The following is a 16,042-nucleotide window of genomic DNA, read 5'->3' as shown; positions in this document are numbered from 1 at the left end:
TATTTTTAGTTTTAATTAATCTGCTCTGCCCTCTCTTTGGCAGGCAGTTGGCAGTGCTCCTCTGACCTTCTTCTGTTGAATGTCAGGAGTACTCCTTGGAGAAAGTGAGTTGTGTCTCTGCTCTTCGGAATTCCTGCCAGCCCATAGGAAGAACAATCCTGATGATCTGGATATCAAGATGAAGCAGAAGGTTGTTTTCCCAGATTCTGTCCACATGGCTCATTTATTTGAATATTTCTGTCCTACCAATAGCCCAGCATGTAGAGCCCATGAACACCCCTGTTCACCACCCCACAACACATACCTTGTCACATAAGGAACTGAGCAACCCTACTCTGCCCAGGTACAGAGTCAGCATCTATTAAGGCATAGGATTCAGACACAAGCTGGCAATGAAACTAATGCATCCATTCCAACCTCCATTAACCATTTCTTTGATGAACTCTATTATATGTAAAGAGCATGGTTTCTTTAACAAATGGAGATTGTGATTTAAGTTCCAAAGTCAAGATATCCCAAAAGCTGCTGGAAAGAAGTGAGGAAAGGGACAGAGAAGCTGCTATAAGCCAAGCATTGGGCCAGGGCTTTTACATGTATTACTGCACGATAGCCACAACCACTCTACATGATTTGTGTTATCAAAAGGAAGCCTAGAGAAGTAAGCAATGGGCAGCTGGTGGTCACACTGAGATTTAAACCCTGATTCAAATTCATGTCCAGAAGCATGTTCCAGAGAAGGCTACCTTTGCAGAATATCTGTATATAGGGGTTCTGTGGAAGAAAGAAAAAAAAAAGATCCAAAGTGTAGGATATAACCACAGGAGTAAATGGTCAAAGTGGATAGAGGACATCACCTTTGGGAGGGATGATTTGAAGGAATTCAGAAACTGGGGTGTTGAATGACCCATCTGTGTGGGTGTTAATGTCACCAAGGATGACGACAGGAAGATGGTGGACAGAGAGGCAGTGAGCCCAATGCCAAAGTAGTCATGAGTGATGAGGAGGTCAGACGATGCCACCAAGAGGAAGGCAAATGAATGGTCTAGCCTGACAGAAAGTCGTTATCATCGTCAATACTTTATTACTGTCAATACTGATTTCAACTCCAAAATCTCAATTCTCTATACTCAATTTTCAAACCACCAGCTCACTTCCTCTCACTATCACCTGCCCTTTTCCTCACTTCTTTCCTTACCCAACCCAAATTCCAAGGCTCATTTCCTTTGAACTCACTGTCAGTTTTATTAATTCTCCTTCCACCTGACTTGTACTCTGCCTCTGATTAGATACAAATTTCCACCTCCTCTGTGCCTATACTCAAGCAGCTAGAACAGCTGCAGGGAAAAAAAAACACAACTGTGTTGACCAGTCAACTTTAAATTATAATTAAAAATCTCAAGTGGATCCTCCACCACTGAGCATCCTCTACATTTCCCTTCATCTATTTTCTGCCCAACTCTCCTGAAGCAATAACTGGCTCTCATTTCTTTTGTCAAACCTCCTTCCTCCTTCCCCTTATTACTCTTAACCTCTAACACTCCTCTTCCTCCTTTCATGAATGAATGAATGAATGAATGGGGCCTGTGCTCCATGGGACCCCTGGGAGCAATAATGTTCTGTGTCATTCAGCAGAAGAAAGGAATATTGGGGACCACAATGTTCCAACATGAAGCATGCTGTAAGCTTTTGCTTGCTAAAAGAGACTAAATATTCAAAATTGCCATACAACATTATTGCTACCAAAAAAATAGTTTCAATAGCCTTCAGGATGACACAAAAGAGAAAGTTATTCATTGATGACAATGAGAAATTAACACAAACCTTTACATTTCAAGTACCACCAGGCTGCTTCCCTTGCTAATCCCTGCCTGCCTGCCAAGGAAGACCCAGATGCTGTCTGGATAAAGACAGACTGGGACTTTCCTTTGCCTCTCAGGCAGCTTAGACAGGCTGATGGGCAGCTGGAGTCTAACGTGGAAAGGAAAGGAAAGAGTGCTGTGTCTCTCACCCCACAGGTCCTTGGTGCAGACCAGCCCATAAAGGAAAGTCAAATATTAAGAAAAAATGTTTTAGCCGAAGAGTGAGTCAAATGCATCAGAATGACTTGCAACTAAAACTGAGATTCAGAACGAAGGTGTTCTAAACACTAAAGTTACTGTTTTACCAAATATTACCTTTGATATGTTTCAAAGGTGTTCCAAGCAATGAAGTATCATCATTTAAATGTGGCTTTTAAGTGTGCATTTTTGATGAGATGTGAGAAGTTCATAGTGAGGAAAGGCAGTTATTAAATTATCTGAGTTTTCAAGACTTACAGATTTTGAGATTTTGGAGAGAAGGAAATATGGCCCTTGGGGATAATTCAATTTCTCAAAGTCCATTCTGTGAAACACTAGTCTCACAAGTTGCTATTGTTATAAAAACAAATGTGTTCATGACCAGGTATGTTTGGGAAGAATGTCCCTCTTGAAATTTTCAAGCACATTAAAGGTTCTGACAAGTCCTATGATAAAGAAACCTGTCTTAACTTGTTAAATTTTACACAGAACTTCCAAAACTACTTAAAGATCATTTTCTTCACTCCTATCACCTTCTAACATTCAGCTCAACACCTCCAAGAAAAGTGATCTGGCCCAACATTCACATTTTATAGGTTAAAAATATAATAGAGCCCTCACTGGTATGGCTCAGTTGGTTGGGCATTGTTCCACAAAGTGAAAGGTTGCTGGTTCGATTCCCAGTCAGGGCGCATGCCTAAGTTGTGCATTCAGTCCCTGATCAGGGCACATACAAGAGGCAACTGATAGATGTTTTTCTCTCACACTGATGTTTCTCTCTCTCTTTTTTTCCCTCCCTTCTCCTCTCTCTAAAAGTAAATAAATAAATAAAATCTTTAAAAAATAATAGAGCCTAAAAGAGGTGAATTTAACCCAGATTACATACTAGTTAGGGCAGCAGTGAAATGTTAAAGAGGTTGCAAATTCATGGGGTGTGCCATCATGCTTAATTCTACCCCCAAAGGCAAGTATCCCTAATTGACCTCAGTCTTCTCTCACTGAGCCCATATGCAGTCTCAGAATCTTGCTTGACACAGTCACCCCATCGACAGAAGCTGGCATGTGAAATTAAATCTATTTGTCATCTGTAAACTAGTGTCCAGGTATTTGGATTCTGGGTCCCCAAAGTAACAATGTCATTATCATCATTGTCATCACAGCTGCCACCTATTGAGTATGTACTTTGTGCCAGTCATCGTGCTATGGGTTTTACATGCATCCTCTGCTTTAATCCTCATAACAACCCTAAGAGAGAGTTAACAAGACAACCCCTATTCACGCACAGATGCCTGAAGGGGCAGAAGGTCATCCAGTTTGAAAGTGACTTAGCTTCACATCTTAGCTATGCCAAGCATGCAGCCCCAGGATATACCCTCAGTCCTGACCAAGCCATAAATGTGATCTTGAGTTAGGCTTAGGATAGCACAGACTAGTCCCCCAAACACCTTTTTTATCTTTCAATTTTATCTGGAAACAACCCCCCAAGTGAGGCTAGAATCTTCATCAGCAGACTTTAGAGAAGAAAAATATGATATACAAAAAAGTTCTGAGGTCTGTTCAACATATCAGAAGAAGAATAAGCTTAAGTGGGGTTTGAACATGGCATTGGGGGTGGGGCAATATAAAGAGACCCTTTGGCTATTCCCTAAGCTTGGCCTCATGCCCTGGGACACACAGCATCATCAGCCCTCTCTGTAGACCTTCTTACCAAGTGGTCACTATGATTAAAAACTCTAACCAGTAAAAGCACCACTTGCACTGACAGCAAAGGTGCTAATTACCTGCTAGAGCTCAGCCAGTTTCTAATGGAAACCTTAAAAAAAAAAGCAGCTGTGTGTGTGTTCAACATCCTGTACCAAATGAGGTCTGCTGATACATACTCAGCCCCAGAGTGAAGTACCAGACAAGGAAGATACTTCATTTGATGCTGGGATCTTCATAAAGCAGGATGATGAGAGAACTTTCAGTATACCTAGAGAATCATTTTGAACAGTGGATTCTTTTTTTCCCTTGGCCAAACACAATCATCTAGTCAAGACATTAATGTCCCTTTGTGATCCTATCAAGTCTCACTAACCTTCCTATTCCAGCAGGGCAGACAGGGATAAACCCACTGTGACTGATTACTAACTCCTTCAGGATTTAACTTTCTCCCTGAGTCTTGGGGTGCTGGGCCTTGGCAACCTCCCAATCTGCAAGCAACACTTGGCTTTGAGTCTACATTTCCAGAGCTTTTTTCGGCTAGAGAGTGACTTTGCCTCTTCCTTCCCTCCCTTTCTCTCTCCAGGGACTTTTGCGTAATTCTGCTGGGAGAGGGGCCAAAATATCCCTCGTGCCGGCTCCAGACCAGCTGCACTTCCTTGCAGAGTCCGTGAACCTCACCTGGCCATCTGCTGGGGAAAACACTGGAAGGAAGGTGTCATGTAAATATGAGAGTAGCTGAGGCTGATGGAGTAGCTCTGCTCGCCTTGTCACTTCGGATAAATTGTGCACTCTCTCACTTGCTTCTCCTATGTCTTCTCAGCAGCAACATGATTACTGAGGAAGTACCAGAAAAGCCTTTACAGTATATAAATAGGTCTGGCTGGATATACCCCACTCTCAGAGGACTCCCACAAGCCTTTCCGTAAACACAAACAAGCAGCCCAGGCACTTCCAAAGCGTCCCACAGCCCAACAAAGGGCCAGAGCACAGGCCAGCTGGGATGGAGAGACAGGAAACAAGATGGCCTCTTTGCTTAATTAGATGTAAATTTTTCTCTAGTGAAATGAGAACCTAGTTACCTGGTACAAAGGAAATGACCAATATTTGTTGACTTCTAAAATAGGTGATGGGTTCCTGTGGGGAATACATAAACATCAAAAACAAATTCCTCAGTTATTTCTAGGCACTGTTTTTAATATGATTCACCGCCCCCCCCCCGCCTCTTATTTTTAACATCTGGTAAACCTTCACTAGAGACAAGTTGATTTCCTAGCCAGAATAATGCATTTCTGTCCATCACGACATAATTAATAATAATTTCCATATTTACTTGGCTTTCATCACACATCTCTTTGCACTAGTGAGGGAAGGCAGAGAAAGAAAGTGATCCCTGCCCCCCCCCCCACACACACACACATTGCTTGGCAACCATTCCCAGTCAGTGGAGAGCGTACCTTATTAAGATAATGGAACGTAAATCAAAGTGAATAGGTCTACAGGCCATGCTGAGGGTGTGTGTCCACTTGCACTGCCTGCCAGACAGCAAACAGGCCTGTAAATTAAATGTGAAAAATCCGTGAGGACCCGCATCCCATCACTGGAAGGGAGAGCAGGGCCCTGACAGTTCAGCTAACACCTATAGTCACAGTGATAAAGGCCTGTAAATGGCTTCATTCCACCTTGTCACTCACAGTCCTGGCTGTCACCCCTCACTCCTGCTACCTGCAGTGACCTTTGTTATGCACAAGAAAACGGCTCCAGCTATGAGTTCTCTCTTACAGAGTGGCCAGATGGGGCGGTTTTGCTCCATTATTTGCGCCTGTACAGGGAAAATGCCAACAGAAAGATTCATTACGGTCCAGCCCATCTCTGCAAAGCTCCTCTGATTTATTAGGGCATAAACTGCTGTATGGGCTGTAATGAGACATAAATGTTCTGGAAGGCCTATGAACTCCAGCAGGAAACGCCTTGCCATCACACTTCTGTGCACCTAATTTATTAACAGCTTGTGCCGGCACAGCCTGGAAAATCCTGCCAACTCTACAATCTGCAGCAGTCACCTTTGGGGTGGGCAAGAGAGAATGGGAAAAATGTGTCCAACTCAGATAAGTGACAGAAAACGTATGGGCATGCTGTACAAAATGGCGAAGCCCTGCATTTTCTCTGAACTCCCCAGCAGACATTTGGCCAAGCTCGCTCTATGAGAGAGCAAGGTTTCCCCAACTATGTGATGGCAAGCTTGAACTGGACACAACGCTATCTCAGTGTTTCCTTGGCCCTGAAGGAACACAGAGGAAAGTGTTTCTAGTTCCTTCAGAGGAGCCCCAGTTTCTATTTCTACTTCCTCTATCATTTGAAGGATACTTTCTTCAGGGCAGTGTTCACCCCAGCTTATTACAGCACTCTGTGCAAGATGATTAGCATTTTTGCTTTCTAAACAACACCCTTTCCGTTCTAAATATAGAACAAAAAATTAACAACAGACCAACCCATTTTTATACTTCCTTTTATACAACCAGTTTTTTCTTAGATCATAATATGCATGTCTCTTTAATTCAATTTTGGTTGCATGTGCCAAACTTTATGAAAAGAATCAGATTAAGTAGTGAGTTGCCAAGAAAATATATAACATCGTGACTTGATATTAGGTATTAGGCATTTTATACTTCGTGCACTAATGGCAGGAGATCATCTTTTGTCACTGAAATATTCATTTATAGAACACTTCTTGAGCCTAGACCAAGTCCTCAAGATCCAATAGAAACAGACATAGCCCCAATCCAAAAACAATGACATGATTTGTGGGGCCCAGAGCAAAATTAAATTGTGGGGGCCATTGTTCAAAAAGTATTAAGGATTTCAAGGCGGCAACAGCGGAGCATTAAGCCAAGCATGGGGACCTCTGGGCATGGGGCCCTGAGCCACAGCATGGTAGCATGGCTGTGGAGAGGCCCTGACTCTGCCATGTGGCACATGTATTCAGTAAAGGAGCCAAACAATAAGATAATACCACTGATGAAAATGTATGAAATAGACATTAATGCTCAGAGAAAAGGAATATTGTACCATGGGAAAGCACGATAGAAGAATATGATCCTGGCTGGGGCATGGGGGACAGGGAGGCATGCTTAAGTTGAAATGAAAGGTATGTTTGTTGTCGATTACTGACCAGGAGCATCACAATGGATAAGGTAGCATATATATTTGGACATGGCCCCTGGGAGAGGGAGAGCTGTACCCTATCCCGGAAAAGGCCCAGGTGTGAGGTGAGGACTGAGAGAGATTAGATGCTAGACGTCAGCAGAGCCTTGCAGGCCACAGGAGGATGTCCATCTCTACGAAATGTTGTGGGCAAGCACACAGACTGACTCATTCTCCATCAGTTGTGTGGGTCCTTTTCCAGGGCCCTTGTCCCCTACATTAAGTGACTGATGGCATGCCCCTTGGCAGAAGGAGAGTGACACATTGGCCCAGAAAAGCCCAAGCTTGCAGTGAAGTCTGACACTAGCTGCTGGTTTGGTGAAAATATTTACTTTTATAACACCAGAAGCAACAGAATGATTTTGTTTTTAATTTAAAAAAACAAAGCATTCCCCCTCCTGCAAAGCAAATGCCAAGAGTATATTCACAGTACATTTCTACACCTGAGGAATAAGCCTGGATAAATAGTGACTGAGACTTTGCCACTATAATTAAACACAGCAAAGGCCCAGAGTGCCTCCTTGAACAATGGCAGAATGCTATGTGCACATTATTAACTCCATGGTTCCCCGTGCCCAGAGTGTTGGACCAATCATCCTAGAAGGAGCCCTGCTGGCAGATCCCAGCCTCCTGGACTCTGCCAGGCTGTTCACACTTGATTAAATATTATTACATGAAGGAAGAAGGAAAGCTGGGGTCTTTGTCTCCTGGCTACATGCTAACGAGTCAGCATGGAGAAGAGTAGGAATTCAAGGCACTGTATGATTGACCTAATTTTTTAAATTAGACCCAATAGTTAATAATTTTTAGAACACTCTCTCCCAGGCTCATGGAATTTGCATTTTTGGTTTTTGGTCTTGAATCTTGAGGTCTACTGATGATATTTGTTCTTAAAATAGAAGCTTTCTTGAAACACCGCATAGTAAATAGATATAAATAACCCTTTGAATTTTTGAATAAGAATTATTTTTTCATGTCAAATCTGTTTCTTTTTTCTTTTGGATATCTCAAGTTGATACAAAACTCAAATTTAAAAATGCCTATTTTGACTCTTTCAATACATGGTCCAAATATTAATCACAAATTTTCAACAAACTGTGTCTCTTCTTATAACTCAATAGGAAGTGGTCCATTGATAACAGAAAAATGCATCCATTTTCAGGGTTCAACACTGTGTCATTGAGTGAAAGCAGGAATGCTGTTTTCAAAAGAACAGAAATAAAATAAAAACATGCTCATCTAACCATCTCAAGCACATGTGCTCCCTACAAATGGCATTTGGCCTTACTACTACCACTTCCTTCCAGCTTCTGACTTAGAAAGTGGTCACTGGTGATTTCCCTATTAGCACAAAGTGAAACTGCACTGCAGGCATCATGTTCAGTCTTAAAACCAATTCATATCTTTCACTCTTTAAATTTTTTTTATTGTTGTTCAAGTACAGTGCCATATCTTTCACTCTTTTAAGGTATCTCCAAATCCTTAGGTTCTAGGATTCTAACACTCTGAAAAAATAGTTCCCTGAAGCATCCTTTTCATGGGAGCCTCTTACAAATGGATCCATTTCATAGGTTTTTAGAACAATGTTCACAAAGCAGTTCTGTGCCAGCCAGAACGTAGATAAGGGACTAACACAAGGGGCCTAGTCTGCAGTGATTTAAGGCACAGGGAGCTGCTTTTGCTAAAACTGGAATGGACTAACCCTTTGCTCAATACATTTCACAAAAGGCTCTTGATGGGAGAAAAATCCAAACCTAGAGCCAGAGAACTGAAATTCAGCCACCAACCACATGGGCAGATTCTTATGAGGATTCCACTGCCCAGGTGCTGGGTCAGGCGGAAGGTGTTTAATGGCGCAAAGTATTTCTGACTATGCTGTGGATAATGTAAATCCAAATTCCCTTCTACTACTAGGTAATCCTCCAGTCACCCTGCATCATATGTCATAAAACAAGACTAAACTTTTGTCTTAGGAAAACTTGTTTTAACATTGTTCAGGCCTTCCTTTCTATATGTATTTCAAGGGGCAAGTCTGGAGATAAGGTGACTTCACAGCAAACAGAAACAATGCTTTGGTGTCTATGGCTCTGGGAAGAGAGTCATGACGGCTTATAGTGGAGGAGAACAGCCAGGAGGCATCTCTGCATTTTCTCTATGGCTGTGTCAGAAATAGCATTAAATAGCTCTCCTCTTTATACTGGGCATCTTCGTTACCAAATGTAGAAATTGAGGCAGAAATATTCCATAAACATCACTCTGAAAGGCTTCCCCTTTGCTTGAATTCCAGTCACTAATGTGATATGGAACAATCTACATTTCAGGAAAAGTTAAGTAGAACTTTGTTCTAACTTTCTTTGGTTACCAATGACTTATTTATAAAGAATAAATTTTTCCCTGACAAGTGTGGCTCAGTTGGTTGGGCATCATCCTGCAAAGCAAAAGGTTGCCAGTTGGATTCCTGGTTGGGCCATGTACGAGAGGCAACCGATCAATGTTTCTTTCCCTCTCTTTCTCCCTCCCTTCCCCTTTCTCTAAAAATAAATAGACTAAATCTCTAAAAAAAGAATAAATTTTTATCTTACAGTTCATGCTGTTGGAATTTAAAGCTATCTCTTACCTAGTTTGTCTCAGAGACATTTTTTCTCTTCTCCTCCACATCAACTTTCCCTACATCTTCGCTGTAACCTTTCAAAGCTGTCTGCTGAGAAATTAAAAGAATTGTGTTTTGCTTGCACAAATAAGGAATTATTAGAAAAACTAGTCACTCTTTCCTTATAATATTCTCTAACAATTAAATACAGAATAACATATCCAAAGGTAGATTTTCCTGAGTTAGCTTTCTTCTATCTCTATCCCTTCCTGACTACATATTCATCCACCCATTTAAATACACATTTGCCCTCTCGTCTAACCACCCACCCACCCATCCATCCACTTACTTACCCACCTATCTGTCCAACTCTAAGTACAGATATTACAGATACTGAAATTCGGAGTCAAAGAACTCATTCCCTTTGACATTGTCATTATTCTCCTCTTACCTCTGGCAGTCTTTTGGGACCATGAGCCTCAGTGCCATTTGTGAGAGAATCTTTATGTTTTGGGATTAGTTTAACTATTTCACACATGGCCACCATTTACCAGTCGATGAAGCTAAGGAAAGCTGATTTTCTTGAGGAAATAAAAAAGAAGTATATCATAAAATAACTTTGTATCTCATTTCCAATTTCTGTAGCTGTAAATAAAGCTTCATTCTTTAAGCTTGAAGGCAAACCCCAGAGGAGTGACTAGGGGCTCAGTGCTAAGAGACAGACAGCTTGCCAGTGAGATGAATGCATTTCATTATCTGGAGTTTATTCCATAGGCATAATTAGAACTCCTTTGAGAAGACAGCTAATTATATAATATACAACAAAATATGTGAGGATTTTGTTTTGGCATTAGGCAGAATCTATCAAAATCTGTTTTAATTTATGATTTCCTATTAGAAGGGGAGCAAACAGGACAAGTGATTTCCACAGCAATGGCTTCTGATTAGTACCACCAGATAATATGAAAGTAGAGTATATATCTTCCCCCTGGGGCATCACTGGAGAAAAGGCAGCTTAGATCAGCCCAATATATTATTAGATGTCCCCATTGTCCTACAGAAACACAGCTGCAGGTATATTATTTCTGGCTGGGACAATGGTAATATGAGGGATCGGCAGAGACATCAAATGAACAATCTTTACTAGCCGGCTCATTTTTTCCTCTCTATACATAGTCTGCAGGGAATAGGGTGATATGGTCCCAGCATCAGAGATTCCGGAAGAAGCCTGCACCTCCATCTCCAGCCATCTCTCTCTGTGGAGCTTTCACTCTGATGAGGAACTTCAGCAAACGTACTGGCCTTGTAGAGAAAGTGCCAGCCTCTACACCCTCCCTCTTTACCTTTTTGCATCCACAGGGGGTCTCATCTCCCAGTCCAGGCCCAAGTGAAGGCTTCAACCCTTTTTTTCTTTCCAGAAAGCAAGGAGAGAAAAATAACACTGCATAACTCTTTAAACTGCATTCCTGAAAGTTTCTCAAGTTTGTTGTAAAGAAAGGCAAAAATGGAGTAACAAAGACATTTTTTAACAAGAGGAAAATGAGAGGCACAACCAGGCAGTTTCATTTGCAGGTAACTTATAAAATGAATGTGATTTTTCCTTCCAAAGGCCCAGTTACTTCTGAATAAATTAGCTTCAGATGATGCTTTTTAAAAAATGGTGGGGAAGTAAGCAATCCAGCTTGTTGGGACTGCCAAGCAGCCAAAAGTAGTTCAATAGATATTTGAGAATTTCTAATGATAGAATATTCTGGAAGATGTAGATATGGCTTTCCAAGTTCAGAAAGGCAAGGTTGGGCCTTTAAGATACAAAGAAACCATGGAGAAAAGAGATGGCAGACACATGGCATAAGGGCTACCTGTGGCATCTTGTGCAAAGCAGACACTACCCACTGGTCATGGCCCTGTCCCTTTCCCAGCCAGATGGGCCCTCAGAACTTTTCCAAAGTCAGCAATCCAGAGAGCCACCTCCAAAGACCTGAGCTGGCCCTCGTGACTAAACCTTCTTGCCATCCTGAACTCAGTGCAGACAGCTGGAGTTAATGAAAGAGTTAATATGATTTTCCACTCCCCCCACTTGCTTTGAGGGACTCTGGTGAGAACTGGCCTGATCAAATCACCTTTAGGGAATGGAAAAATCTAACTCACCACACATGAAGGCAAGCACAGAAAGGAATGCTGGAGATGAACCGGCGCAGGCAGAACAGAGCTGCACATCAGGCGCAAGGAAGGAAAACACAGACTCGGAGAAAAAAGGTGGCAGCAGAGCAGCCATCTTCCTAACTGTGTACAGACGACCCGTCTCTCACAAGTCCAAATCCCCATCCCAGGGGTTCAGGTTCAAGGCCTGGTGTGCACATGGCAAGGAGGGGGCTCGGCCCCCATTCCCTTCTGCATCTCACAGATGTGACAGCTGGTATGAGTTAGCCGGGCAATGACCACATTTTGGGGAGAAATCATCCATTGATTTATCACAGGGGGCATAAATCATAAATGCATTTAGTTGTCTTCATCGCCTTTCTTGTCATCCTGCCCCTCTGAAGTGAAATTAAGAGGCAGATGTATTATCTGGGATCAATTCCAGATCCCTTTTGTGTTAAAAGAAAGAAAGAAAGAAAGAAAGACAGAAAGAAAGAAAGACAGAAAGAAAGAAAGAAAGAAAGAAAGAAAGAAAGAAAGAAAGAAAGAAAGAAAGAAAGGAAGGAAGGAAGGAAGGAAGGAAGAAAGGAAGGAAGAAAGAAAAGAAATCCAGGAAGGGTTTCACACAGCCCTCTGCCACAGGTTGATCAAAGTTTTGGTGCCTGCAAGGCCAAGTCACCACACAGATAACTGAGAGGCCTGGTGACGAGAGGGGTGACATCTTCACTCCCACTAGCCCCTAAGCCCAGATGGGTTGAAGGATGACAGGAGTTCCTGCACTGTCCCTAACAACAAGCCAATCTCCTCTTTGACTCATGGACACCAAGGCCACAGAGCTTTCCACAGTGACCTGGGTGGGCCATCAAGGCAACAGGAGAACAGATGGTGGTCAGTCATGACTGTAAATTTTAAAATTAAGTTGATAAAAAATCTGCTCAAAGCAAGAGCAGAGAGGGATCCTTCCAAAAAGGTCTGGAGGACTCCTTTCAAATGCTTATGCATTCTTAGATCTCAAGTTTCCTCCAGGTCTTTTCAGGGATCCTCTCTCATTCCCTCTATTCTCCTTCTTCATGAATTTTTTCCCATTTCCCTCACTGGTTCCATGGAACACAAGATACTGCCATATGCTTTTTCTCATGGCTCCTGTAAGAAAACTAGGAAGGAGCTACTACCATTTTACAAATTAGAAGTTCAAAGGAAATTGAGTGACTTGTTTGAGATCACTCAGCTCAAGACCAAGTTGGACATCAAACTGTGCTTCTCTATCTTCACAATATGACTGGCAAACTCTGGGTTACTCTACTACTTCTTTTGGTCTTAATCAACGTTGAAAAAGTAGTTTCCTTTCCTGTCCCTTCTAAGTACTCTTACACATTCCATCAAGCACACCTGCCCCATTGACTTGAAGAGCACTGGGCTTCAGGAGAGAAGCAAGGGCAGCAAGTCCTCACCTTGGGCCACGAGGCAAGATCAGCATATGCTCGTGCTGTCCTGAGGCTAAGGGAGAAGGGAGGGTCAAGAAATGGAGGAAGTGAGGGTCATTGGGGGATGAAGGACAGAGAGGGCCACCAATAGCACCTTAAAGGAAAAACTGGCTCTTATCCAAGTCCTCTTGGATGAAAGTCCTTGGATAAAAGTCCTCTTATCCAAGAGGATTTCCTAAATCCTTCACATCTGAGTCAGGCACTTGGTGTCTAATCCCTGATGGTTGCCATGCTCAGCATTTAGCCTATAAGGACCAGGGAGACTCATTTGACTCTTCTTCGTTTTAGTCACCACTCCTCACCTCCCAGGGCTCACAGGTAAGCCACTGGAGAGAGGTATCAAGCACCATACGTGGGAGACATTCCAGCTTGCTAGCACATAGTCTGTGTTCAGTCTGCAATGAAACATACACACACACACACTCTCTCTTATGCAATTTCATATTAAGCAGCTATGCTGTGCCAATATATCAAGTGCTGGGCACACACTGGTGACAAAGAGAGATATGGCATCCCCTCTCATGTGTAAAGAGTTAGTAATCAAGTTAAACCCAAAATGAATGCTAATTTTAACTATAATTGATGGTGTCAGTAAGGGAAATAGCAGATACTATGAAAGCCTATAACAGAAAAAGAAGTGGTGGTCAGTGGATGCATTGCTGAATGTACACATATATCACAGCTCAGGTCAGAACTTCAAACTGGGAGATGTCCATGTGAGCCACATGCCTATTCCTCCAAGAATTTCTTGAAGGCCTGTAGAGACCACCTCTGTATTAGATTTTTTAACCCCCACAGTGAAGGGCAGCAACAAGAGTATTCTCAGGTATCTTGCCTAGAAGAGACAGAAGCAGAGAGACCCCCAGCCAAGAATCTGAACCACACCCCTTTCTCCTGATATCAAGGAGACAGTTGTCAACTCCTAGCCTGAGGAAACTCTTGCTAGATTTTTTTTGAAGGGGGTCTAGAAATGTTTTAATGAGAAGTTTCCTAAGTCTGGAGGAAGGGAAACAACCAGTATTTCTACGAGGGTTAAGAAAATTATTCCATGAAGAGAAAACACGTCTAATAAGTATCTCTTTGGCTCACACAGACATCCTTCCTTTAGAGTCTGAACCAGAACAATCTTCTCTGAAATTCTAAAACCATCACTTTTTGTCTCTGTCTCATTGAGACACAGAAACAAATCACGTGAAAGCAAAATCAAAATGATCCAGATCTTAAAAGCCTCAAAATTTCCATAGGTTCTCAAGGTCAGATTCATAGAACCAAGGGTTGGGAGTGTCAAGCTTCTGCCCCAAAAGACACCAGACTCTTGCTCCCAGCCAGGGTCTTCAAATCACAGGGCATCTTGGACATTTGTTCTAGGGCCTGATGTGGCCCCAGAAGGCATGTAGCCATTGAGCTAATCCTCCCTGTCCATCTCACTTTCAGTTTGTATTCCAGCACAGATTTCTGCATGGGCCTCTTTGCTTCCTAGTAAGGCTTTTCCAGGCAGCGGCTTCCTGCTGGACAGTCAACACGCAGCTCATACATGTCTCCCCCAAAAAGGCCTCAGTAGTCAGCACTATCAGCTGTTTCATTTTCAAGATAGGATTCCTGGAGGAGTGAAGAGGGTAGGGCAAAATCTTTATTACATTATGGAACAGTGAACAGTGAACTGAAATAAGCTTTACTGTAGAGATCTTGAGAGGGAGTGGAAAGGCTCTTGTGGGAGGCTGTGTGCTGAGAGAAGAGCCCAAAGTGCTGGGCTGAAGTTATGGCTCATGTTCACTGAGCCCCATAAATCTCCTCCCTTCATATTCTCCATGGAAATGATTAAGGTAAAGGCAGTCAGGCAGATAACAAGTCAATGGCCAACATCAGCTGGTGCTGGGAGCCTCAGGTTTTATCCCGAGATGTGGGAGGAGGTAATTAACATGAGGGTCAGCCTTTGGAGAATATTGCATTCCTCAAAATCTACTAGAAGAAGGAGTTTCATTTATGAGGCTTAAAGATTATTTCTCCAACAACAAAGTTAGCAAAGCGCTCCTCTGTGATGAAGATCTAGCACCATAAAACAAGCATGGAATACCAGGAGGTGAAAGGCTCAGGGCCAGGTTCTGCATTGGAGATCCTTCTTTGTGGGCTGTTGGGATCAAGTTCAAAGGGTAGGTCAATTCCTCTGTGCATATTGCACTGAAAACACAGGCTGTTAGGGATTTGCAGGGGGGATATGAGAAGCTTGCCTTGACCTAAATCTATGTGTTCCTTCCTCCTTTCAACAAATGTTTCCTGAGCACCTGCTATGCATCTAACACTGCATCAAGTACTAAGCTTTGTGGGAGAACCAAACAGGAAATGCTCTTGGGTCTCTACTTGAGAGATAAACATTGCAGAGATAATAATACCTGTGTTGCCCAGACATTCAAGGTGCCAGAAATTCCACTAGCTAGAAGCCTTTCACCTGGGCACTCTGTGTTTCCAAGGAAGCTCAATGGGGGAGCCCTAGGTGGGCTCTATCCACCCCAAAGCCTCACACCAGGGCAGGATGTTGGGGCACAGGTTAAAGCTAGGGCTTTGGAGTCAAGTTACTTAACCTGCTCTTAAGTCAGTTTCTTCACCTGTAAAAGGGATGTACTATAAATATCTACACAGTAAAAGTGCTGAGAGGATCAAATAAGATGATGCTTCCATCATGCTCAGCAAAGCACTGGGTAGATAGCATTCATTCATTCCTTCCAAAGGCTCCCTAAGTGAGCATGTGTGTCAGGCACTTGGGGTGCACTGATGAACAAAACAGACACAGCACCCTGCTCTCATAGTACCCTGCTTCTGATTGGTGGGACAACAAACACAATTTACTTCCTCATGATGTTTATCTAATA

General features: G+C 42.6%; 1 protein-coding gene across 3 annotated transcripts in view; it reads right to left on the bottom strand.

Moving 5' to 3' along the window:
• The window catches only part of CACNA2D3 (calcium voltage-gated channel auxiliary subunit alpha2delta 3), an 857,676-nt gene that overhangs the window by 372,268 nt on the left and 469,366 nt on the right, over positions 1 to 16,042 (bottom strand). The window lies entirely within an intron of this gene.

This window comes from Phyllostomus hastatus, unplaced genomic scaffold, assembly GCF_019186645.2.
Source record: "Phyllostomus hastatus isolate PE091 unplaced genomic scaffold, TTU_PhHast_1.1 phas_contig_16, whole genome shotgun sequence".
Taxonomy (NCBI): domain Eukaryota; kingdom Metazoa; phylum Chordata; class Mammalia; order Chiroptera; family Phyllostomidae; genus Phyllostomus; species Phyllostomus hastatus.
The sequence above is the reverse complement of the archived record's forward strand: the minus strand, read 5'-3'. Positions and strand labels throughout refer to the sequence as shown.